This window comes from Aphelocoma coerulescens, chromosome 9, assembly GCF_041296385.1.
Source record: "Aphelocoma coerulescens isolate FSJ_1873_10779 chromosome 9, UR_Acoe_1.0, whole genome shotgun sequence".
Classification (NCBI taxonomy): domain Eukaryota; kingdom Metazoa; phylum Chordata; class Aves; order Passeriformes; family Corvidae; genus Aphelocoma; species Aphelocoma coerulescens.
The window spans coordinates 985,925-1,003,311 of NC_091023.1; the positions used below are offsets into that span (position 1 = coordinate 985,925).

The window sequence follows — 17,387 nt, forward strand, 5'->3', positions numbered from 1 at the left end:
GCCGTGTGCCGGGTGCGGGGGGCATTGGGGCAGGGCAGGAAGGCGCTGGTGTGTGCTGGAGAGCGCTGCTGTGGGGCTGAGGGGTGCCTACGGCCATACCACCCTGAGAACGCCCGATCTCGTCTGATCTCGGAAGCTAAGCAGGGTCGGACCCGGTTAGTACTTGGATGGGAGACCGCCTGGGAATACCGGGTGCTGTAGGCTTCTTTTGCTGGGTCCTGGGCTCTGGGCCAGAGGTGCCTTGTTTTGCTTGGGCAGCGGTGCCAAGGAGCACAAGGGCGAGGGTGGCTCATGGGGCTTGCATGGCTTGCGTGGCTCTGGATCTGGCTGCAGGTTCCCTTGTTTCCGAGGGCAGGGAAGAGCTGGTGGCCATGACTGTTAGTCCTCGCATAGTTGGCGTGGCGGGAAAAGCTTGAGTGGCTTGTATGGCTCTGGGTCTGGCTGCAGGTTGGGTTGTTGCCGACAGTGGCGCTGGCGGCCGTGTGCCGGGTGCGGGGGGCATTGGGGCAGGGCAGGAAGGCGCTGGTGTGTGCTGGAGAGCGCTGCTGTGGGGCTGAGGGGTGCCTACGGCCATACCACCCTGAGAACGCCCGATATCGTCTGATCTCGGAAGCTAAGCAGGGTCGGGCCCGGTTAGTACTTGGATGGGAGACCGCCTGGGAATACCGGGTGCTGTAGGCTTCTTTTGCTGGGTTCTGGGCTCTGGGCCAGAGGTGCCTTGTTTTGCTTGGGCAGCGGTGCCAAGGAGCACAAGGGGGAGGGTGGCTCATGGGGCTTGCATGGCTTGCGTGGCTCTGGATCTGGCTGCAGGTTCCCTTGTTTCCGAGGGCAGGGAAGAGCTGGTGGCCATGACTGTTAGTCCTCGCATAGTTGGCGTGGCGGGAAAAGCTTGAGTGGCTTGTATGGCTCTGGGTCTGGCTGCAGGTTGGGTTGTTGCCGACAGTGGCGCTGGCGGCCGTGTGCCGGGTGCGAGGAGCATTGGGGCAGGGCAGGAAGGCGCTGGTGTGTGCTGGAGAGCGCTGCTGTGGGGCTGAGGGGTGCCTACGGCTATACCACCCTGAGAACGCCCGATCTTGTCTGATCTCGGAAGCTAAGCAGGGTCGGGCCCGGTTAGTACTTGGATGGGAGACCGCCTGGGAATACCGGGTGCTGTAGGCTTCTTTTGCTGGGTCCTGGGCTCTGGGCCAGAGGTGCCTTGTTTTGCTTGGGCAGCGGTGCCAAGGAGCTCAAGGGCGAGGGTGGCTCATGGGGCTTGCATGGCTTGCGTGGCTCTGGGTCCGGCTGCAGGTTCTGTTGTTGCCGAGGGCAGGGCAGAGCTGGTGGCCATGACTGTTAGTCCTCACATAGTTGGCGTGGCTGGAAAAGCTTGAGTGGCTTGTGTGGTGTTCGGTCTGGCTGCAGGTTGGGTTGTTGCCAACAGTGGCGCTGGCGGCCGTGTGCCGGGTGCGGGGGGCATTGGGGCAGGGCAGGAAGGCGCTGGTGTGTGCTGGAGAGCGCTGCTGTGGGGCTGAGGGGTGCCTACGGCCATACCACCCTGAGAACGCCCGATCTCGTCTGATCTCGGAAGCTAAGCAGGGTCGGGCCCGGTTAGTACTTGGATGGGAGACCGCCTGGGAATACCGGGTGCTGTAGGCTTCTTTTGCTGGGTCCTGGGCTCTGGGCCAGAGGTGCCTTGTTTTGCTTGGGCAGCGGTGCCAAGGAGCACAAGGGGGAGGGTGGCTCATGGGGCTTGCATGGCTTGCGTGGCTCTGGGTCCGGCTGCAGGTTCTGTTGTTTCCGAGGTCAGGGCAGAGCTGGTGGCCATGACTGTTAGTCCTCACATAGTTGGCGTGGCTGGAAAAGCTTGAGTGGCTTGTATGGCTCTGGGTCTGGCTGCAGGTTGGGTTGTTGCCGACAGTGGCGCTGGCGGCCGTGTGCCGGGTGCAGGGGGCATTGGGGCAGGGCAGGAAGGCGCTGGTGTGTGCTGGAGAGCGCTGCTGTGGGGCTGAGGGGTGCCTACGGCCATACCACCCTGAGACTGCCCGATATCGTCTGATCTCGGAAGCTAAGCAGGGTCGGGCCCGGTTAGTACTTGGATGGGAGACCGCCTGGGAATACCGGGTGCTGTAGGCTTCTTTTGCTGGGTCCTGGGCTCTGGGCCAGAGGTGCCTTGTTTTGCTTGGGCAGCGGTGCCAAGGAGCTCAAGGGCGAGGGTGGCTCATGGGGCTTGCATGGCTTGCGTGGCTCTGGGTCCGGCTGCAGGTTCTGTTGTTGCCGAGGGCAGGGCAGAGCTGGTGGCCATGACTGTTAGTCCTCGCATAGTTGGCGTGGCGGGAAAAGCTTGAGTGGCTTGTATGGCTCTGGGTCTGGCTGCCGGTTGGGTTGTTGCCGACAGTGGCGCTGGCGGCCGTGTGCCGGGTGCGGGGGGCATTGGGGCAGGGCAGGAAGGCGCTGGTGTGTGCTGGAGAGCGCTGCTGTGGGGCTGAGGGGTGCCTACGGCCATACCACCCTGAGAACGCCCGATCTCGTCTGATCTCGGAAGCTAAGCAGGGTCGGGCCCGGTTAGTACTTGGATGGGAGACCGCCTGGGAATACCGGGTGCTGTAGGCTTCTTTTGCTGGGTCCTGGGCTCTGGGCCAGAGGTGCCTTGTTTTGCTTGGGCAGCGGTGCCAAGGAGCTCAAGGGCGAGGGTGGCTCATGGGGCTTGCATGGCTTGCGTGGCTCTGGGTCCGGCTGCAGGTTCTGTTGTTGCCGAGGGCAGGGCAGAGCTGGTGGCCATGACTGTTAGTCCTCACATAGTTGGCGTGGCTGGAAAAGCTTGAGTGGCTTGTGTGGTGTTCGGTCTGGCTGCAGGTTGGGTTGTTGCCAACAGTGGCGCTGGCGGCCGTGTGCCGGGTGCGGGGGGCATTGGGGCAGGGCAGGAAGGCGCTGGTGTGTGCTGGAGAGCGCTGCTGTGGGGCTGAGGGGTGCCTACGGCCATACCACCCTGAGAACGCCCGATATCGTCTGATCTCGGAAGCTAAGCAGGGTCGGGCCCGGTTAGTACTTGGATGGGAGACCGCCTGGGAATACCGGGTGCTGTAGGCTTCTTTTGCTGGGTCCTGGGCTCTGGGCCAGAGGTGCCTTGTTTTGCTTGGGCAGCGGTGCCAAGGAGCACAAGGGGGAGGGTGGCTCATGGGGCTTGCATGGCTTGCGTGGCTCTGGGTCCGGCTGCAGGTTCTGTTGTTTCCGAGGTCAGGGCAGAGCTGGTGGCCATGACTGTTAGTCCTCACATAGTTGGCGTGGCTGGAAAAGCTTGAGTGGCTTGTATGGCTCTGGGTCTGGCTGCAGGTTGGGTTGTTGCCGACAGTGGCGCTGGCGGCCGTGTGCCGGGTGCGGGGGGCATTGGGGCAGGGCAGGAAGGCGCTGGTGTGTGCTGGAGAGCGCTGCTGTGGGGCTGAGGGGTGCCTACGGCCATACCACCCTGAGAACGCCCGATCTCGTCTGATCTCGGAAGCTAAGCAGGGTCGGGCCCGGTTAGTACTTGGATGGGAGACCGCCTGGGAATACCGGGTGCTGTAGGCTTCTTTTGCTGGGTCCTGGGCTCTGGGCCAGAGGTGCCTTGTTTTGCTTGGGCAGCGGTGCCAAGGAGCACAAGGGGGAGGGTGGCTCATGGGGCTTGCATGGCTTGCGTGGCTCTGGATCTGGCTGCAGGTTCCCTTGTTTCCGAGGGCAGGGAAGAGCTGGTGGCCATGACTGTTAGTCCTCGCATAGTTGGCGTGGCGGGAAAAGCTTGAGTGGCTTGTATGGCTCTGGGTCTGGCTGCAGGTTGGGTTGTTGCCGACAGTGGCGCTGGCGGCCGTGTGCCGGGTGCGGGGGGCATTGGGGCAGGGCAGGAAGGCGCTGGTGTGTGCTGGAGAGCGCTGCTGTGGGGCTGAGGGGTGCCTACGGCCATACCACCCTGAGAACGCCCGATCTCGTCTGATCTCGGAAGCTAAGCAGGGTCGGACCCGGTTAGTACTTGGATGGGAGACCGCCTGGGAATACCGGGTGCTGTAGGCTTCTTTTGCTGGGTCCTGGGCTCTGGGCCAGAGGTGCCTTGTTTTGCTTGGGCAGCGGTGCCAAGGAGCACAAGGGCGAGGGTGGCTCATGGGGCTTGCATGGCTTGCGTGGCTCTGGATCTGGCTGCAGGTTCCCTTGTTTCCGAGGGCAGGGAAGAGCTGGTGGCCATGACTGTTAGTCCTCGCATAGTTGGCGTGGCGGGAAAAGCTTGAGTGGCTTGTATGGCTCTGGGTCTGGCTGCAGGTTGGGTTGTTGCCGACAGTGGCGCTGGCGGCCGTGTGCCGGGTGCGGGGGGCATTGGGGCAGGGCAGGAAGGCGCTGGTGTGTGCTGGAGAGCGCTGCTGTGGGGCTGAGGGGTGCCTACGGCCATACCACCCTGAGAACGCCCGATATCGTCTGATCTCGGAAGCTAAGCAGGGTCGGGCCCGGTTAGTACTTGGATGGGAGACCGCCTGGGAATACCGGGTGCTGTAGGCTTCTTTTGCTGGGTCCTGGGCTCTGGGCCAGAGGTGCCTTGTTTTGCTTGGGCAGCGGTGCCAAGGAGCACAAGGGCGAGGGTGGCTCATGGGGCTTGCATGGCTTGCGTGGCTCTGGATCTGGCTGCAGGTTCCCTTGTTTCCGAGGGCAGGGAAGAGCTGGTGGCCATGACTGTTAGTCCTCGCATAGTTGGCGTGGCGGGAAAAGCTTGAGTGGCTTGTATGGCTCTGGGTCTGGCTGCAGGTTGGGTTGTTGCCGACAGTGGCGCTGGCGGCCGTGTGCCGGGTGCGGGGGGCATTGGGGCAGGGCAGGAAGGCGCTGGTGTGTGCTGGAGAGCGCTGCTGTGGGGCTGAGGGGTGCCTACGGCCATACCACCCTGAGAACGCCCGATCTCGTCTGATCTCGGAAGCTAAGCAGGGTCGGGCCCGGTTAGTACTTGGATGGGAGACCGCCTGGGAATACCGGGTGCTGTAGGCTTCTTTTGCTGGGTCCTGGGCTCTGGGCCAGAGGTGCCTTGTTTTGCTTGGGCAGCGGTGCCAAGGAGCACAAGGGGGAGGGTGGCTCATGGGGCTTGCATGGCTTGCGTGGCTCTGGATCTGGCTGCAGGTTCCCTTGTTTCCGAGGGCAGGGAAGAGCTGGTGGCCATGACTGTTAGTCCTCGCATAGTTGGCGTGGCGGGAAAAGCTTGAGTGGCTTGTATGGCTCTGGGTCTGGCTGCAGGTTGGGTTGTTGCCGACAGTGGCGCTGGCGGCCGTGTGCCGGGTGCGGGGGGCATTGGGGCAGGGCAGGAAGGCGCTGGTGTGTGCTGGAGAGCGCTGCTGTGGGGCTGAGGGGTGCCTACGGCCATACCACCCTGAGAACGCCCGATCTCGTCTGATCTCGGAAGCTAAGCAGGGTCGGGCCCGGTTAGTACTTGGATGGGAGACCGCCTGGGAATACCGGGTGCTGTAGGCTTCTTTTGCTGGGTCCTGGGCTCTGGGCCAGAGGTGCCTTGTTTTGCTTGGGCAGCGGTGCCAAGGAGCTCAAGGGCGAGGGTGGCTCATGGGGCTTGCATGGCTTGCGTGGCTCTGGGTCCGGCTGCAGGTTCTGTTGTTGCCGAGGGCAGGGCAGAGCTGGTGGCCATGACTGTTAGTCCTCACATAGTTGGCGTGGCTGGAAAAGCTTGAGTGGCTTGTGTGGTGTTCGGTCTGGCTGCAGGTTGGGTTGTTGCCAACAGTGGCGCTGGCGGCCGTGTGCCGGGTGCGGGGGGCATTGGGGCAGGGCAGGAAGGCGCTGGTGTGTGCTGGAGAGCGCTGCTGTGGGGCTGAGGGGTGCCTACGGCCATACCACCCTGAGAACGCCCGATATCGTCTGATCTCGGAAGCTAAGCAGGGTCGGGCCCGGTTAGTACTTGGATGGGAGACCGCCTGGGAATACCGGGTGCTGTAGGCTTCTTTTGCTGGGTCCTGGGCTCTGGGCCAGAGGTGCCTTGTTTTGCTTGGGCAGCGGTGCCAAGGAGCACAAGGGGGAGGGTGGCTCATGGGGCTTGCATGGCTTGCGTGGCTCTGGGTCCGGCTGCAGGTTCTGTTGTTTCCGAGGTCAGGGCAGAGCTGGTGGCCATGACTGTTAGTCCTCACATAGTTGGCGTGGCTGGAAAAGCTTGAGTGGCTTGTATGGCTCTGGGTCTGGCTGCAGGTTGGGTTGTTGCCGACAGTGGCGCTGGCGGCCGTGTGCCGGGTGCGGGGGGCATTGGGGCAGGGCAGGAAGGCGCTGGTGTGTGCTGGAGAGCGCTGCTGTGGGGCTGAGGGGTGCCTACGGCCATACCACCCTGAGAACGCCCGATCTCGTCTGATCTCGGAAGCTAAGCAGGGTCGGGCCCGGTTAGTACTTGGATGGGAGACCGCCTGGGAATACCGGGTGCTGTAGGCTTCTTTTGCTGGGTCCTGGGCTCTGGGCCAGAGGTGCCTTGTTTTGCTTGGGCAGCGGTGCCAAGGAGCACAAGGGCGAGGGTGGCTCATGGGGCTTGCATGGCTTGCGTGGCTCTGGATCTGGCTGCAGGTTCCCTTGTTTCCGAGGGCAGGGAAGAGCTGGTGGCCATGACTGTTAGTCCTCGCATAGTTGGCGTGGCGGGAAAAGCTTGAGTGGCTTGTATGGCTCTGGGTCTGGCTGCAGGTTGGGTTGTTGCCGACAGTGGCGCTGGCGGCCGTGTGCCGGGTGCGGGGGGCATTGGGGCAGGGCAGGAAGGCGCTGGTGTGTGCTGGAGAGCGCTGCTGTGGGGCTGAGGGGTGCCTACGGCCATACCACCCTGAGAACGCCCGATCTCGTCTGATCTCGGAAGCTAAGCAGGGTCGGACCCGGTTAGTACTTGGATGGGAGACCGCCTGGGAATACCGGGTGCTGTAGGCTTCTTTTGCTGGGTCCTGGGCTCTGGGCCAGAGGTGCCTTGTTTTGCTTGGGCAGCGGTGCCAAGGAGCACAAGGGCGAGGGTGGCTCATGGGGCTTGCATGGCTTGCGTGGCTCTGGATCTGGCTGCAGGTTCCCTTGTTTCCGAGGGCAGGGAAGAGCTGGTGGCCATGACTGTTAGTCCTCGCATAGTTGGCGTGGCGGGAAAAGCTTGAGTGGCTTGTATGGCTCTGGGTCTGGCTGCAGGTTGGGTTGTTGCCGACAGTGGCGCTGGCGGCCGTGTGCCGGGTGCGAGGAGCATTGGGGCAGGGCAGGAAGGCGCTGGTGTGTGCTGGAGAGCGCTGCTGTGGGGCTGAGGGGTGCCTACGGCTATACCACCCTGAGAACGCCCGATCTCGTCTGATCTCGGAAGCTAAGCAGGGTCGGGCCCGGTTAGTACTTGGATGGGAGACCGCCTGGGAATACCGGGTGCTGTAGGCTTCTTTTGCTGGGTCCTGGGCTCTGGGCCAGAGGTGCCTTGTTTTGCTTGGGCAGCGGTGCCAAGGAGCTCAAGGGCGAGGGTGGCTCATGGGGCTTGCATGGCTTGCGTGGCTCTGGGTCCGGCTGCAGGTTCTGTTGTTGCCGAGGGCAGGGCAGAGCTGGTGGCCATGACTGTTAGTCCTCACATAGTTGGCGTGGCTGGAAAAGCTTGAGTGGCTTGTGTGGTGTTCGGTCTGGCTGCAGGTTGGGTTGTTGCCAACAGTGGCGCTGGCGGCCGTGTGCCGGGTGCGGGGGGCATTGGGGCAGGGCAGGAAGGCGCTGGTGTGTGCTGGAGAGCGCTGCTGTGGGGCTGAGGGGTGCCTACGGCCATACCACCCTGAGAACGCCCGATATCGTCTGATCTCGGAAGCTAAGCAGGGTCGGGCCCGGTTAGTACTTGGATGGGAGACCGCCTGGGAATACCGGGTGCTGTAGGCTTCTTTTGCTGGGTCCTGGGCTCTGGGCCAGAGGTGCCTTGTTTTGCTTGGGCAGCGGTGCCAAGGAGCACAAGGGGGAGGGTGGCTCATGGGGCTTGCATGGCTTGCGTGGCTCTGGGTCCGGCTGCAGGTTCTGTTGTTTCCGAGGTCAGGGCAGAGCTGGTGGCCATGACTGTTAGTCCTCACATAGTTGGCGTGGCTGGAAAAGCTTGAGTGGCTTGTATGGCTCTGGGTCTGGCTGCAGGTTGGGTTGTTGCCGACAGTGGCGCTGGCGGCCGTGTGCCGGGTGCAGGGGGCATTGGGGCAGGGCAGGAAGGCGCTGGTGTGTGCTGGAGAGCGCTGCTGTGGGGCTGAGGGGTGCCTACGGCCATACCACCCTGAGACTGCCCGATATCGTCTGATCTCGGAAGCTAAGCAGGGTCGGGCCCGGTTAGTACTTGGATGGGAGACCGCCTGGGAATACCGGGTGCTGTAGGCTTCTTTTGCTGGGTCCTGGGCTCTGGGCCAGAGGTGCCTTGTTTTGCTTGGGCAGCGGTGCCAAGGAGCTCAAGGGCGAGGGTGGCTCATGGGGCTTGCATGGCTTGCGTGGCTCTGGGTCCGGCTGCAGGTTCTGTTGTTGCCGAGGGCAGGGCAGAGCTGGTGGCCATGACTGTTAGTCCTCGCATAGTTGGCGTGGCGGGAAAAGCTTGAGTGGCTTGTATGGCTCTGGGTCTGGCTGCCGGTTGGGTTGTTGCCGACAGTGGCGCTGGCGGCCGTGTGCCGGGTGCGGGGGGCATTGGGGCAGGGCAGGAAGGCGCTGGTGTGTGCTGGAGAGCGCTGCTGTGGGGCTGAGGGGTGCCTACGGCCATACCACCCTGAGAACGCCCGATCTCGTCTGATCTCGGAAGCTAAGCAGGGTCGGGCCCGGTTAGTACTTGGATGGGAGACCGCCTGGGAATACCGGGTGCTGTAGGCTTCTTTTGCTGGGTCCTGGGCTCTGGGCCAGAGGTGCCTTGTTTTGCTTGGGCAGCGGTGCCAAGGAGCTCAAGGGCGAGGGTGGCTCATGGGGCTTGCATGGCTTGCGTGGCTCTGGGTCCGGCTGCAGGTTCTGTTGTTGCCGAGGGCAGGGCAGAGCTGGTGGCCATGACTGTTAGTCCTCACATAGTTGGCGTGGCTGGAAAAGCTTGAGTGGCTTGTGTGGTGTTCGGTCTGGCTGCAGGTTGGGTTGTTGCCAACAGTGGCGCTGGCGGCCGTGTGCCGGGTGCGGGGGGCATTGGGGCAGGGCAGGAAGGCGCTGGTGTGTGCTGGAGAGCGCTGCTGTGGGGCTGAGGGGTGCCTACGGCCATACCACCCTGAGAACGCCCGATATCGTCTGATCTCGGAAGCTAAGCAGGGTCGGGCCCGGTTAGTACTTGGATGGGAGACCGCCTGGGAATACCGGGTGCTGTAGGCTTCTTTTGCTGGGTCCTGGGCTCTGGGCCAGAGGTGCCTTGTTTTGCTTGGGCAGCGGTGCCAAGGAGCACAAGGGGGAGGGTGGCTCATGGGGCTTGCATGGCTTGCGTGGCTCTGGGTCCGGCTGCAGGTTCTGTTGTTTCCGAGGTCAGGGCAGAGCTGGTGGCCATGACTGTTAGTCCTCACATAGTTGGCGTGGCTGGAAAAGCTTGAGTGGCTTGTATGGCTCTGGGTCTGGCTGCAGGTTGGGTTGTTGCCGACAGTGGCGCTGGCGGCCGTGTGCCGGGTGCGGGGGGCATTGGGGCAGGGCAGGAAGGCGCTGGTGTGTGCTGGAGAGCGCTGCTGTGGGGCTGAGGGGTGCCTACGGCCATACCACCCTGAGAACGCCCGATCTCGTCTGATCTCGGAAGCTAAGCAGGGTCGGGCCCGGTTAGTACTTGGATGGGAGACCGCCTGGGAATACCGGGTGCTGTAGGCTTCTTTTGCTGGGTCCTGGGCTCTGGGCCAGAGGTGCCTTGTTTTGCTTGGGCAGCGGTGCCAAGGAGCACAAGGGGGAGGGTGGCTCATGGGGCTTGCATGGCTTGCGTGGCTCTGGATCTGGCTGCAGGTTCCCTTGTTTCCGAGGGCAGGGAAGAGCTGGTGGCCATGACTGTTAGTCCTCGCATAGTTGGCGTGGCGGGAAAAGCTTGAGTGGCTTGTATGGCTCTGGGTCTGGCTGCAGGTTGGGTTGTTGCCGACAGTGGCGCTGGCGGCCGTGTGCCGGGTGCGGGGGGCATTGGGGCAGGGCAGGAAGGCGCTGGTGTGTGCTGGAGAGCGCTGCTGTGGGGCTGAGGGGTGCCTACGGCCATACCACCCTGAGAACGCCCGATCTCGTCTGATCTCGGAAGCTAAGCAGGGTCGGACCCGGTTAGTACTTGGATGGGAGACCGCCTGGGAATACCGGGTGCTGTAGGCTTCTTTTGCTGGGTCCTGGGCTCTGGGCCAGAGGTGCCTTGTTTTGCTTGGGCAGCGGTGCCAAGGAGCACAAGGGCGAGGGTGGCTCATGGGGCTTGCATGGCTTGCGTGGCTCTGGATCTGGCTGCAGGTTCCCTTGTTTCCGAGGGCAGGGAAGAGCTGGTGGCCATGACTGTTAGTCCTCGCATAGTTGGCGTGGCGGGAAAAGCTTGAGTGGCTTGTATGGCTCTGGGTCTGGCTGCAGGTTGGGTTGTTGCCGACAGTGGCGCTGGCGGCCGTGTGCCGGGTGCGGGGGGCATTGGGGCAGGGCAGGAAGGCGCTGGTGTGTGCTGGAGAGCGCTGCTGTGGGGCTGAGGGGTGCCTACGGCCATACCACCCTGAGAACGCCCGATATCGTCTGATCTCGGAAGCTAAGCAGGGTCGGGCCCGGTTAGTACTTGGATGGGAGACCGCCTGGGAATACCGGGTGCTGTAGGCTTCTTTTGCTGGGTCCTGGGCTCTGGGCCAGAGGTGCCTTGTTTTGCTTGGGCAGCGGTGCCAAGGAGCACAAGGGCGAGGGTGGCTCATGGGGCTTGCATGGCTTGCGTGGCTCTGGATCTGGCTGCAGGTTCCCTTGTTTCCGAGGGCAGGGAAGAGCTGGTGGCCATGACTGTTAGTCCTCGCATAGTTGGCGTGGCGGGAAAAGCTTGAGTGGCTTGTATGGCTCTGGGTCTGGCTGCAGGTTGGGTTGTTGCCGACAGTGGCGCTGGCGGCCGTGTGCCGGGTGCGGGGGGCATTGGGGCAGGGCAGGAAGGCGCTGGTGTGTGCTGGAGAGCGCTGCTGTGGGGCTGAGGGGTGCCTACGGCCATACCACCCTGAGAACGCCCGATCTCGTCTGATCTCGGAAGCTAAGCAGGGTCGGGCCCGGTTAGTACTTGGATGGGAGACCGCCTGGGAATACCGGGTGCTGTAGGCTTCTTTTGCTGGGTTCTGGGCTCTGGGCCAGAGGTGCCTTGTTTTGCTTGGGCAGCGGTGCCAAGGAGCACAAGGGGGAGGGTGGCTCATGGGGCTTGCATGGCTTGCGTGGCTCTGGATCTGGCTGCAGGTTCCCTTGTTTCCGAGGGCAGGGAAGAGCTGGTGGCCATGACTGTTAGTCCTCGCATAGTTGGCGTGGCGGGAAAAGCTTGAGTGGCTTGTATGGCTCTGGGTCTGGCTGCAGGTTGGGTTGTTGCCGACAGTGGCGCTGGCGGCCGTGTGCCGGGTGCGAGGAGCATTGGGGCAGGGCAGGAAGGCGCTGGTGTGTGCTGGAGAGCGCTGCTGTGGGGCTGAGGGGTGCCTACGGCTATACCACCCTGAGAACGCCCGATCTCGTCTGATCTCGGAAGCTAAGCAGGGTCGGGCCCGGTTAGTACTTGGATGGGAGACCGCCTGGGAATACCGGGTGCTGTAGGCTTCTTTTGCTGGGTCCTGGGCTCTGGGCCAGAGGTGCCTTGTTTTGCTTGGGCAGCGGTGCCAAGGAGCTCAAGGGCGAGGGTGGCTCATGGGGCTTGCATGGCTTGCGTGGCTCTGGGTCCGGCTGCAGGTTCTGTTGTTGCCGAGGGCAGGGCAGAGCTGGTGGCCATGACTGTTAGTCCTCGCATAGTTGGCGTGGCTGGAAAAGCTTGAGTGGCTTGTGTGGTGTTCGGTCTGGCTGCAGGTTGGGTTGTTGCCGACAGTGGCGCTGGCGGCCGTGTGCCGGGTGCGAGGAGCATTGGGGCAGGGCAGGAAGGCGCTGGTGTGTGCTGGAGAGCGCTGCTGTGGGGCTGAGGGGTGCCTACGGCCATACCACCCTGAGAACACCCGATCTCGTCTGATCTCGGAAGCTAAGCAGGGTCGGGCCCGGTTAGTACTTGGATGGGAGACCGCCTGGGAATACCGGGTGCTGTAGGCTTCTTTTGCTGGGTCCTGGGCTCTGGGCCAGAGGTGCCTTGTTTTGCTTGGGCAGCGGTGCCAAGGAGCTCAAGGGCGAGGGTGGCTCATGGGGCTTGCATGGCTTGCGTGGCTCTGGGTCCGGCTGCAGGTTCTGTTGTTGCCGAGGGCAGGGCAGAGCTGGTGGCCATGACTGTTAGTCCTCACATAGTTGGCGTGGCTGGAAAAGCTTGAGTGGCTTGTGTGGTGTTCGGTCTGGCTGCAGGTTGGGTTGTTGCCAACAGTGGCGCTGGCGGCCGTGTGCCGGGTGCGGGGGGCATTGGGGCAGGGCAGGAAGGCGCTGGTGTGTGCTGGAGAGCGCTGCTGTGGGGCTGAGGGGTGCCTACGGCCATACCACCCTGAGAACGCCCGATATCGTCTGATCTCGGAAGCTAAGCAGGGTCGGGCCCGGTTAGTACTTGGATGGGAGACCGCCTGGGAATACCGGGTGCTGTAGGCTTCTTTTGCTGGGTCCTGGGCTCTGGGCCAGAGGTGCCTTGTTTTGCTTGGGCAGCGGTGCCAAGGAGCACAAGGGGGAGGGTGGCTCATGGGGCTTGCATGGCTTGCGTGGCTCTGGGTCCGGCTGCAGGTTCTGTTGTTTCCGAGGTCAGGGCAGAGCTGGTGGCCATGACTGTTAGTCCTCACATAGTTGGCGTGGCTGGAAAAGCTTGAGTGGCTTGTATGGCTCTGGGTCTGGCTGCAGGTTGGGTTGTTGCCGACAGTGGCGCTGGCGGCCGTGTGCCGGGTGCAGGGGGCATTGGGGCAGGGCAGGAAGGCGCTGGTGTGTGCTGGAGAGCGCTGCTGTGGGGCTGAGGGGTGCCTACGGCCATACCACCCTGAGACTGCCCGATATCGTCTGATCTCGGAAGCTAAGCAGGGTCGGGCCCGGTTAGTACTTGGATGGGAGACCGCCTGGGAATACCGGGTGCTGTAGGCTTCTTTTGCTGGGTCCTGGGCTCTGGGCCAGAGGTGCCTTGTTTTGCTTGGGCAGCGGTGCCAAGGAGCTCAAGGGCGAGGGTGGCTCATGGGGCTTGCATGGCTTGCGTGGCTCTGGGTCCGGCTGCAGGTTCTGTTGTTGCCGAGGGCAGGGCAGAGCTGGTGGCCATGACTGTTAGTCCTCGCATAGTTGGCGTGGCGGGAAAAGCTTGAGTGGCTTGTATGGCTCTGGGTCTGGCTGCCGGTTGGGTTGTTGCCGACAGTGGCGCTGGCGGCCGTGTGCCGGGTGCGGGGGGCATTGGGGCAGGGCAGGAAGGCGCTGGTGTGTGCTGGAGAGCGCTGCTGTGGGGCTGAGGGGTGCCTACGGCCATACCACCCTGAGAACGCCCGATCTCGTCTGATCTCGGAAGCTAAGCAGGGTCGGGCCCGGTTAGTACTTGGATGGGAGACCGCCTGGGAATACCGGGTGCTGTAGGCTTCTTTTGCTGGGTCCTGGGCTCTGGGCCAGAGGTGCCTTGTTTTGCTTGGGCAGCGGTGCCAAGGAGCTCAAGGGCGAGGGTGGCTCATGGGGCTTGCATGGCTTGCGTGGCTCTGGGTCCGGCTGCAGGTTCTGTTGCTGCCGAGGGCAGGGCAGAGCTGGTGGCCATGACTGTTAGTCCTCACATAGTTGGCGTGGCTGGAAAAGCTTGAGTGGCTTGTGTGGTGTTCGGTCTGGCTGCTGGTTGGGTTGTTGCCGACAGTGGCGCTGGCGGCCGTGTGCCGGGTGCGGGGGGCATTGGGGCAGGGCAGGAAGGCGCTGGTGTGTGCTGGAGAGCGCTGCTGTGGGGCTGAGGGGTGCCTACGGCCATACCACCCTGAGAACGCCCGATCTCGTCTGATCTCGGAAGCTAAGCAGGGTCGGGCCCGGTTAGTACTTGGATGGGAGACCGCCTGGGAATACCGGGTGCTGTAGGCTTCTTTTGCTGGGTCCTGGGCTCTGGGCCAGAGGTGCCTTGTTTTGCTTGGGCAGCGGTGCCAAGGAGCACAAGGGCGAGGGTGGCTCATGGGGCTTGCATGGCTTGCGTGGCTCTGGATCTGGCTGCAGGTTCCCTTGTTTCCGAGGGCAGGGAAGAGCTGGTGGCCATGACTGTTAGTCCTCGCATAGTTGGCGTGGCGGGAAAAGCTTGAGTGGCTTGTATGGCTCTGGGTCTGGCTGCAGGTTGGGTTGTTGCCGACAGTGGCGCTGGCGGCCGTGTGCCGGGTGCGGGGGGCATTGGGGCAGGGCAGGAAGGCGCTGGTGTGTGCTGGAGAGCGCTGCTGTGGGGCTGAGGGGTGCCTACGGCCATACCACCCTGAGAACGCCCGATCTCGTCTGATCTCGGAAGCTAAGCAGGGTCGGGCCCGGTTAGTACTTGGATGGGAGACCGCCTGGGAATACCGGGTGCTGTAGGCTTCTTTTGCTGGGTCCTGGGCTCTGGGCCAGAGGTGCCTTGTTTTGCTTGGGCAGCGGTGCCAAGGAGCTCAAGGGCGAGGGTGGCTCATGGGGCTTGCATGGCTTGCGTGGCTCTGGGTCCGGCTGCAGGTTCTGTTGTTTCCGAGGTCAGGGCAGAGCTGGTGGCCATGACTGTTAGTCCTCGCATAGTTGGCGTGGCTGGAAAAGCTTGAGTGGCTTGTGTGGTGTTCGGTCTGGCTGCAGGTTGGGTTGTTGCCGACAGTGGCGCTGGCGGCCGTGTGCCGGGTGCGGGGGGCATTGGGGCAGGGCAGGAAGGCGCTGGTGTGTGCTGGAGAGCGCTGCTGTGGGGCTGAGGGGTGCCTACGGCCATACCACCCTGAGAACGCCCGATCTCGTCTGATCTCGGAAGCTAAGCAGGGTCGGGCCCGGTTAGTACTTGGATGGGAGACCGCCTGGGAATACCGGGTGCTGTAGGCTTCTTTTGCTGGGTCCTGGGCTCTGGGCCAGAGGTGCCTTGTTTTGCTTGGGCAGCGGTGCCAAGGAGCACAAGGGCGAGGGTGGCTCATGGGGCTTGCATGGCTTGCGTGGCTCTGGATCTGGCTGCAGGTTCCCTTGTTTCCGAGGGCAGGGAAGAGCTGGTGGCCATGACTGTTAGTCCTCGCATAGTTGGCGTGGCGGGAAAAGCTTGAGTGGCTTGTATGGCTCTGGGTCTGGCTGCAGGTTGGGTTGTTGCCGACAGTGGCGCTGGCGGCCGTGTGCCGGGTGCGGGGGGCATTGGGGCAGGGCAGGAAGGCGCTGGTGTGTGCTGGAGAGCGCTGCTGTGGGGCTGAGGGGTGCCTACGGCCATACCACCCTGAGAACGCCCGATCTCGTCTGATCTCGGAAGCTAAGCAGGGTCGGGCCCGGTTAGTACTTGGATGGGAGACCGCCTGGGAATACCGGGTGCTGTAGGCTTCTTTTGCTGGGTCCTGGGCTCTGGGCCAGAGGTGCCTTGTTTTGCTTGGGCAGCGGTGCCAAGGAGCTCAAGGGCGAGGGTGGCTCATGGGGCTTGCATGGCTTGCGTGGCTCTGGGTCCGGCTGCAGGTTCTGTTGCTGCCGAGGGCAGGGCAGAGCTGGTGGCCATGACTGTTAGTCCTCACATAGTTGGCGTGGCTGGAAAAGCTTGAGTGGCTTGTGTGGTGTTCGGTCTGGCTGCTGGTTGGGTTGTTGCCGACAGTGGCGCTGGCGGCCGTGTGCCGGGTGCGGGGGGCATTGGGGCAGGGCAGGAAGGCGCTGGTGTGTGCTGGAGAGCGCTGCTGTGGGGCTGAGGGGTGCCTACGGCCATACCACCCTGAGAACGCCCGATATCGTCTGATCTCGGAAGCTAAGCAGGGTCGGGCCCGGTTAGTACTTGGATGGGAGACCGCCTGGGAATACCGGGTGCTGTAGGCTTCTTTTGCTGGGTCCTGGGCTCTGGGCCAGAGGTGCCTTGTTTTGCTTGGGCAGCGGTGCCAAGGAGCACAAGGGGGAGGGTGGCTCATGGGGCTTGCATGGCTTGCGTGGCTCTGGGTCCGGCTGCAGGTTCTGTTGTTTCCGAGGTCAGGGCAGAGCTGGTGGCCATGACTGTTAGTCCTCACATAGTTGGCGTGGCTGGAAAAGCTTGAGTGGCTTGTATGGCTCTGGGTCTGGCTGCAGGTTGGGTTGTTGCCGACAGTGGCGCTGGCGGCCGTGTGCCGGGTGCGGGGGGCATTGGGGCAGGGCAGGAAGGCGCTGGTGTGTGCTGGAGAGCGCTGCTGTGGGGCTGAGGGGTGCCTACGGCCATACCACCCTGAGAACGCCCGATCTCGTCTGATCTCGGAAGCTAAGCAGGGTCGGACCCGGTTAGTACTTGGATGGGAGACCGCCTGGGAATACCGGGTGCTGTAGGCTTCTTTTGCTGGGTCCTGGGCTCTGGGCCAGAGGTGCCTTGTTTTGCTTGGGCAGCGGTGCCAAGGAGCACAAGGGCGAGGGTGGCTCATGGGGCTTGCATGGCTTGCGTGGCTCTGGATCTGGCTGCAGGTTCCCTTGTTTCCGAGGGCAGGGAAGAGCTGGTGGCCATGACTGTTAGTCCTCGCATAGTTGGCGTGGCGGGAAAAGCTTGAGTGGCTTGTATGGCTCTGGGTCTGGCTGCAGGTTGGGTTGTTGCCGACAGTGGCGCTGGCGGCCGTGTGCCGGGTGCGGGGGGCATTGGGGCAGGGCAGGAAGGCGCTGGTGTGTGCTGGAGAGCGCTGCTGTGGGGCTGAGGGGTGCCTACGGCCATACCACCCTGAGAACGCCCGATATCGTCTGATCTCGGAAGCTAAGCAGGGTCGGGCCCGGTTAGTACTTGGATGGGAGACCGCCTGGGAATACCGGGTGCTGTAGGCTTCTTTTGCTGGGTCCTGGGCTCTGGGCCAGAGGTGCCTTGTTTTGCTTGGGCAGCGGTGCCAAGGAGCACAAGGGCGAGGGTGGCTCATGGGGCTTGCATGGCTTGCGTGGCTCTGGATCTGGCTGCAGGTTCCCTTGTTTCCGAGGGCAGGGAAGAGCTGGTGGCCATGACTGTTAGTCCTCGCATAGTTGGCGTGGCGGGAAAAGCTTGAGTGGCTTGTATGGCTCTGGGTCTGGCTGCAGGTTGGGTTGTTGCCGACAGTGGCGCTGGCGGCCGTGTGCCGGGTGCGGGGGGCATTGGGGCAGGGCAGGAAGGCGCTGGTGTGTGCTGGAGAGCGCTGCTGTGGGGCTGAGGGGTGCCTACGGCCATACCACCCTGAGAACGCCCGATCTCGTCTGATCTCGGAAGCTAAGCAGGGTCGGGCCCGGTTAGTACTTGGATGGGAGACCGCCTGGGAATACCGGGTGCTGTAGGCTTCTTTTGCTGG

General features: G+C 63.2%; 37 non-coding genes across 37 annotated transcripts; all 37 read left to right on the forward strand.

Annotated features, from left to right (window-relative positions):
- The first annotated feature begins 85 nt into the window (after positions 1–85).
- LOC138115315 (5S ribosomal RNA) lies at positions 86–204 on the forward strand. Its single transcript, XR_011153229.1, has one exon. It is a non-coding gene; the product is annotated as a 5S ribosomal RNA (ribosomal RNA).
- A 358-nt stretch (positions 205–562) lies between these two features.
- LOC138115580 (5S ribosomal RNA) lies at positions 563–681 on the forward strand. Its single transcript, XR_011153491.1, has one exon. It is a non-coding gene; the product is annotated as a 5S ribosomal RNA (ribosomal RNA).
- Positions 682–1,039: 358 nt separating this feature from the next.
- Positions 1,040–1,158, forward strand: LOC138115523 (5S ribosomal RNA). Its single transcript, XR_011153434.1, has one exon. It is a non-coding gene; the product is annotated as a 5S ribosomal RNA (ribosomal RNA).
- A 358-nt stretch (positions 1,159–1,516) lies between these two features.
- On the forward strand, positions 1,517–1,635 carry LOC138116069 (5S ribosomal RNA). Its single transcript, XR_011153967.1, has one exon. It is a non-coding gene; the product is annotated as a 5S ribosomal RNA (ribosomal RNA).
- Positions 1,636–1,993: 358 nt separating this feature from the next.
- On the forward strand, positions 1,994–2,112 carry LOC138115694 (5S ribosomal RNA). The gene has a single exon (XR_011153605.1). It is a non-coding gene; the product is annotated as a 5S ribosomal RNA (ribosomal RNA).
- A 358-nt stretch (positions 2,113–2,470) lies between these two features.
- LOC138116071 (5S ribosomal RNA) lies at positions 2,471–2,589 on the forward strand. The gene has a single exon (XR_011153968.1). It is a non-coding gene; the product is annotated as a 5S ribosomal RNA (ribosomal RNA).
- A 358-nt stretch (positions 2,590–2,947) lies between these two features.
- On the forward strand, positions 2,948–3,066 carry LOC138115581 (5S ribosomal RNA). Its single transcript, XR_011153492.1, has one exon. It is a non-coding gene; the product is annotated as a 5S ribosomal RNA (ribosomal RNA).
- Positions 3,067–3,424: 358 nt separating this feature from the next.
- On the forward strand, positions 3,425–3,543 carry LOC138116072 (5S ribosomal RNA). Its single transcript, XR_011153969.1, has one exon. It is a non-coding gene; the product is annotated as a 5S ribosomal RNA (ribosomal RNA).
- A 358-nt stretch (positions 3,544–3,901) lies between these two features.
- Positions 3,902–4,020, forward strand: LOC138115317 (5S ribosomal RNA). The gene has a single exon (XR_011153231.1). It is a non-coding gene; the product is annotated as a 5S ribosomal RNA (ribosomal RNA).
- A 358-nt stretch (positions 4,021–4,378) lies between these two features.
- LOC138115582 (5S ribosomal RNA) lies at positions 4,379–4,497 on the forward strand. Its single transcript, XR_011153493.1, has one exon. It is a non-coding gene; the product is annotated as a 5S ribosomal RNA (ribosomal RNA).
- A 358-nt stretch (positions 4,498–4,855) lies between these two features.
- On the forward strand, positions 4,856–4,974 carry LOC138116073 (5S ribosomal RNA). Its single transcript, XR_011153970.1, has one exon. It is a non-coding gene; the product is annotated as a 5S ribosomal RNA (ribosomal RNA).
- Positions 4,975–5,332: 358 nt separating this feature from the next.
- On the forward strand, positions 5,333–5,451 carry LOC138116074 (5S ribosomal RNA). Its single transcript, XR_011153971.1, has one exon. It is a non-coding gene; the product is annotated as a 5S ribosomal RNA (ribosomal RNA).
- Positions 5,452–5,809: 358 nt separating this feature from the next.
- Positions 5,810–5,928, forward strand: LOC138115583 (5S ribosomal RNA). Its single transcript, XR_011153494.1, has one exon. It is a non-coding gene; the product is annotated as a 5S ribosomal RNA (ribosomal RNA).
- Positions 5,929–6,286: 358 nt separating this feature from the next.
- Positions 6,287–6,405, forward strand: LOC138116075 (5S ribosomal RNA). Its single transcript, XR_011153972.1, has one exon. It is a non-coding gene; the product is annotated as a 5S ribosomal RNA (ribosomal RNA).
- A 358-nt stretch (positions 6,406–6,763) lies between these two features.
- On the forward strand, positions 6,764–6,882 carry LOC138115318 (5S ribosomal RNA). Its single transcript, XR_011153232.1, has one exon. It is a non-coding gene; the product is annotated as a 5S ribosomal RNA (ribosomal RNA).
- A 358-nt stretch (positions 6,883–7,240) lies between these two features.
- LOC138115289 (5S ribosomal RNA) lies at positions 7,241–7,359 on the forward strand. The gene has a single exon (XR_011153203.1). It is a non-coding gene; the product is annotated as a 5S ribosomal RNA (ribosomal RNA).
- A 358-nt stretch (positions 7,360–7,717) lies between these two features.
- On the forward strand, positions 7,718–7,836 carry LOC138115584 (5S ribosomal RNA). Its single transcript, XR_011153495.1, has one exon. It is a non-coding gene; the product is annotated as a 5S ribosomal RNA (ribosomal RNA).
- Positions 7,837–8,194: 358 nt separating this feature from the next.
- On the forward strand, positions 8,195–8,313 carry LOC138115695 (5S ribosomal RNA). The gene has a single exon (XR_011153606.1). It is a non-coding gene; the product is annotated as a 5S ribosomal RNA (ribosomal RNA).
- A 358-nt stretch (positions 8,314–8,671) lies between these two features.
- On the forward strand, positions 8,672–8,790 carry LOC138116077 (5S ribosomal RNA). Its single transcript, XR_011153974.1, has one exon. It is a non-coding gene; the product is annotated as a 5S ribosomal RNA (ribosomal RNA).
- Positions 8,791–9,148: 358 nt separating this feature from the next.
- LOC138115585 (5S ribosomal RNA) lies at positions 9,149–9,267 on the forward strand. The gene has a single exon (XR_011153496.1). It is a non-coding gene; the product is annotated as a 5S ribosomal RNA (ribosomal RNA).
- Positions 9,268–9,625: 358 nt separating this feature from the next.
- On the forward strand, positions 9,626–9,744 carry LOC138116078 (5S ribosomal RNA). The gene has a single exon (XR_011153975.1). It is a non-coding gene; the product is annotated as a 5S ribosomal RNA (ribosomal RNA).
- A 358-nt stretch (positions 9,745–10,102) lies between these two features.
- On the forward strand, positions 10,103–10,221 carry LOC138115319 (5S ribosomal RNA). The gene has a single exon (XR_011153233.1). It is a non-coding gene; the product is annotated as a 5S ribosomal RNA (ribosomal RNA).
- A 358-nt stretch (positions 10,222–10,579) lies between these two features.
- Positions 10,580–10,698, forward strand: LOC138115586 (5S ribosomal RNA). The gene has a single exon (XR_011153497.1). It is a non-coding gene; the product is annotated as a 5S ribosomal RNA (ribosomal RNA).
- Positions 10,699–11,056: 358 nt separating this feature from the next.
- Positions 11,057–11,175, forward strand: LOC138116079 (5S ribosomal RNA). The gene has a single exon (XR_011153976.1). It is a non-coding gene; the product is annotated as a 5S ribosomal RNA (ribosomal RNA).
- A 358-nt stretch (positions 11,176–11,533) lies between these two features.
- On the forward strand, positions 11,534–11,652 carry LOC138115290 (5S ribosomal RNA). Its single transcript, XR_011153204.1, has one exon. It is a non-coding gene; the product is annotated as a 5S ribosomal RNA (ribosomal RNA).
- Positions 11,653–12,010: 358 nt separating this feature from the next.
- LOC138115782 (5S ribosomal RNA) lies at positions 12,011–12,129 on the forward strand. The gene has a single exon (XR_011153687.1). It is a non-coding gene; the product is annotated as a 5S ribosomal RNA (ribosomal RNA).
- A 358-nt stretch (positions 12,130–12,487) lies between these two features.
- LOC138115587 (5S ribosomal RNA) lies at positions 12,488–12,606 on the forward strand. The gene has a single exon (XR_011153498.1). It is a non-coding gene; the product is annotated as a 5S ribosomal RNA (ribosomal RNA).
- Positions 12,607–12,964: 358 nt separating this feature from the next.
- On the forward strand, positions 12,965–13,083 carry LOC138115696 (5S ribosomal RNA). The gene has a single exon (XR_011153607.1). It is a non-coding gene; the product is annotated as a 5S ribosomal RNA (ribosomal RNA).
- A 358-nt stretch (positions 13,084–13,441) lies between these two features.
- On the forward strand, positions 13,442–13,560 carry LOC138116080 (5S ribosomal RNA). The gene has a single exon (XR_011153977.1). It is a non-coding gene; the product is annotated as a 5S ribosomal RNA (ribosomal RNA).
- Positions 13,561–13,918: 358 nt separating this feature from the next.
- On the forward strand, positions 13,919–14,037 carry LOC138116081 (5S ribosomal RNA). The gene has a single exon (XR_011153978.1). It is a non-coding gene; the product is annotated as a 5S ribosomal RNA (ribosomal RNA).
- A 358-nt stretch (positions 14,038–14,395) lies between these two features.
- LOC138116082 (5S ribosomal RNA) lies at positions 14,396–14,514 on the forward strand. The gene has a single exon (XR_011153979.1). It is a non-coding gene; the product is annotated as a 5S ribosomal RNA (ribosomal RNA).
- Positions 14,515–14,872: 358 nt separating this feature from the next.
- On the forward strand, positions 14,873–14,991 carry LOC138116083 (5S ribosomal RNA). The gene has a single exon (XR_011153980.1). It is a non-coding gene; the product is annotated as a 5S ribosomal RNA (ribosomal RNA).
- Positions 14,992–15,349: 358 nt separating this feature from the next.
- LOC138116084 (5S ribosomal RNA) lies at positions 15,350–15,468 on the forward strand. Its single transcript, XR_011153981.1, has one exon. It is a non-coding gene; the product is annotated as a 5S ribosomal RNA (ribosomal RNA).
- A 358-nt stretch (positions 15,469–15,826) lies between these two features.
- On the forward strand, positions 15,827–15,945 carry LOC138115588 (5S ribosomal RNA). Its single transcript, XR_011153499.1, has one exon. It is a non-coding gene; the product is annotated as a 5S ribosomal RNA (ribosomal RNA).
- A 358-nt stretch (positions 15,946–16,303) lies between these two features.
- Positions 16,304–16,422, forward strand: LOC138115320 (5S ribosomal RNA). Its single transcript, XR_011153234.1, has one exon. It is a non-coding gene; the product is annotated as a 5S ribosomal RNA (ribosomal RNA).
- Positions 16,423–16,780: 358 nt separating this feature from the next.
- LOC138115589 (5S ribosomal RNA) lies at positions 16,781–16,899 on the forward strand. The gene has a single exon (XR_011153500.1). It is a non-coding gene; the product is annotated as a 5S ribosomal RNA (ribosomal RNA).
- A 358-nt stretch (positions 16,900–17,257) lies between these two features.
- On the forward strand, positions 17,258–17,376 carry LOC138116085 (5S ribosomal RNA). Its single transcript, XR_011153982.1, has one exon. It is a non-coding gene; the product is annotated as a 5S ribosomal RNA (ribosomal RNA).
- The last annotated feature ends 11 nt before the right edge of the window (positions 17,377–17,387 follow it).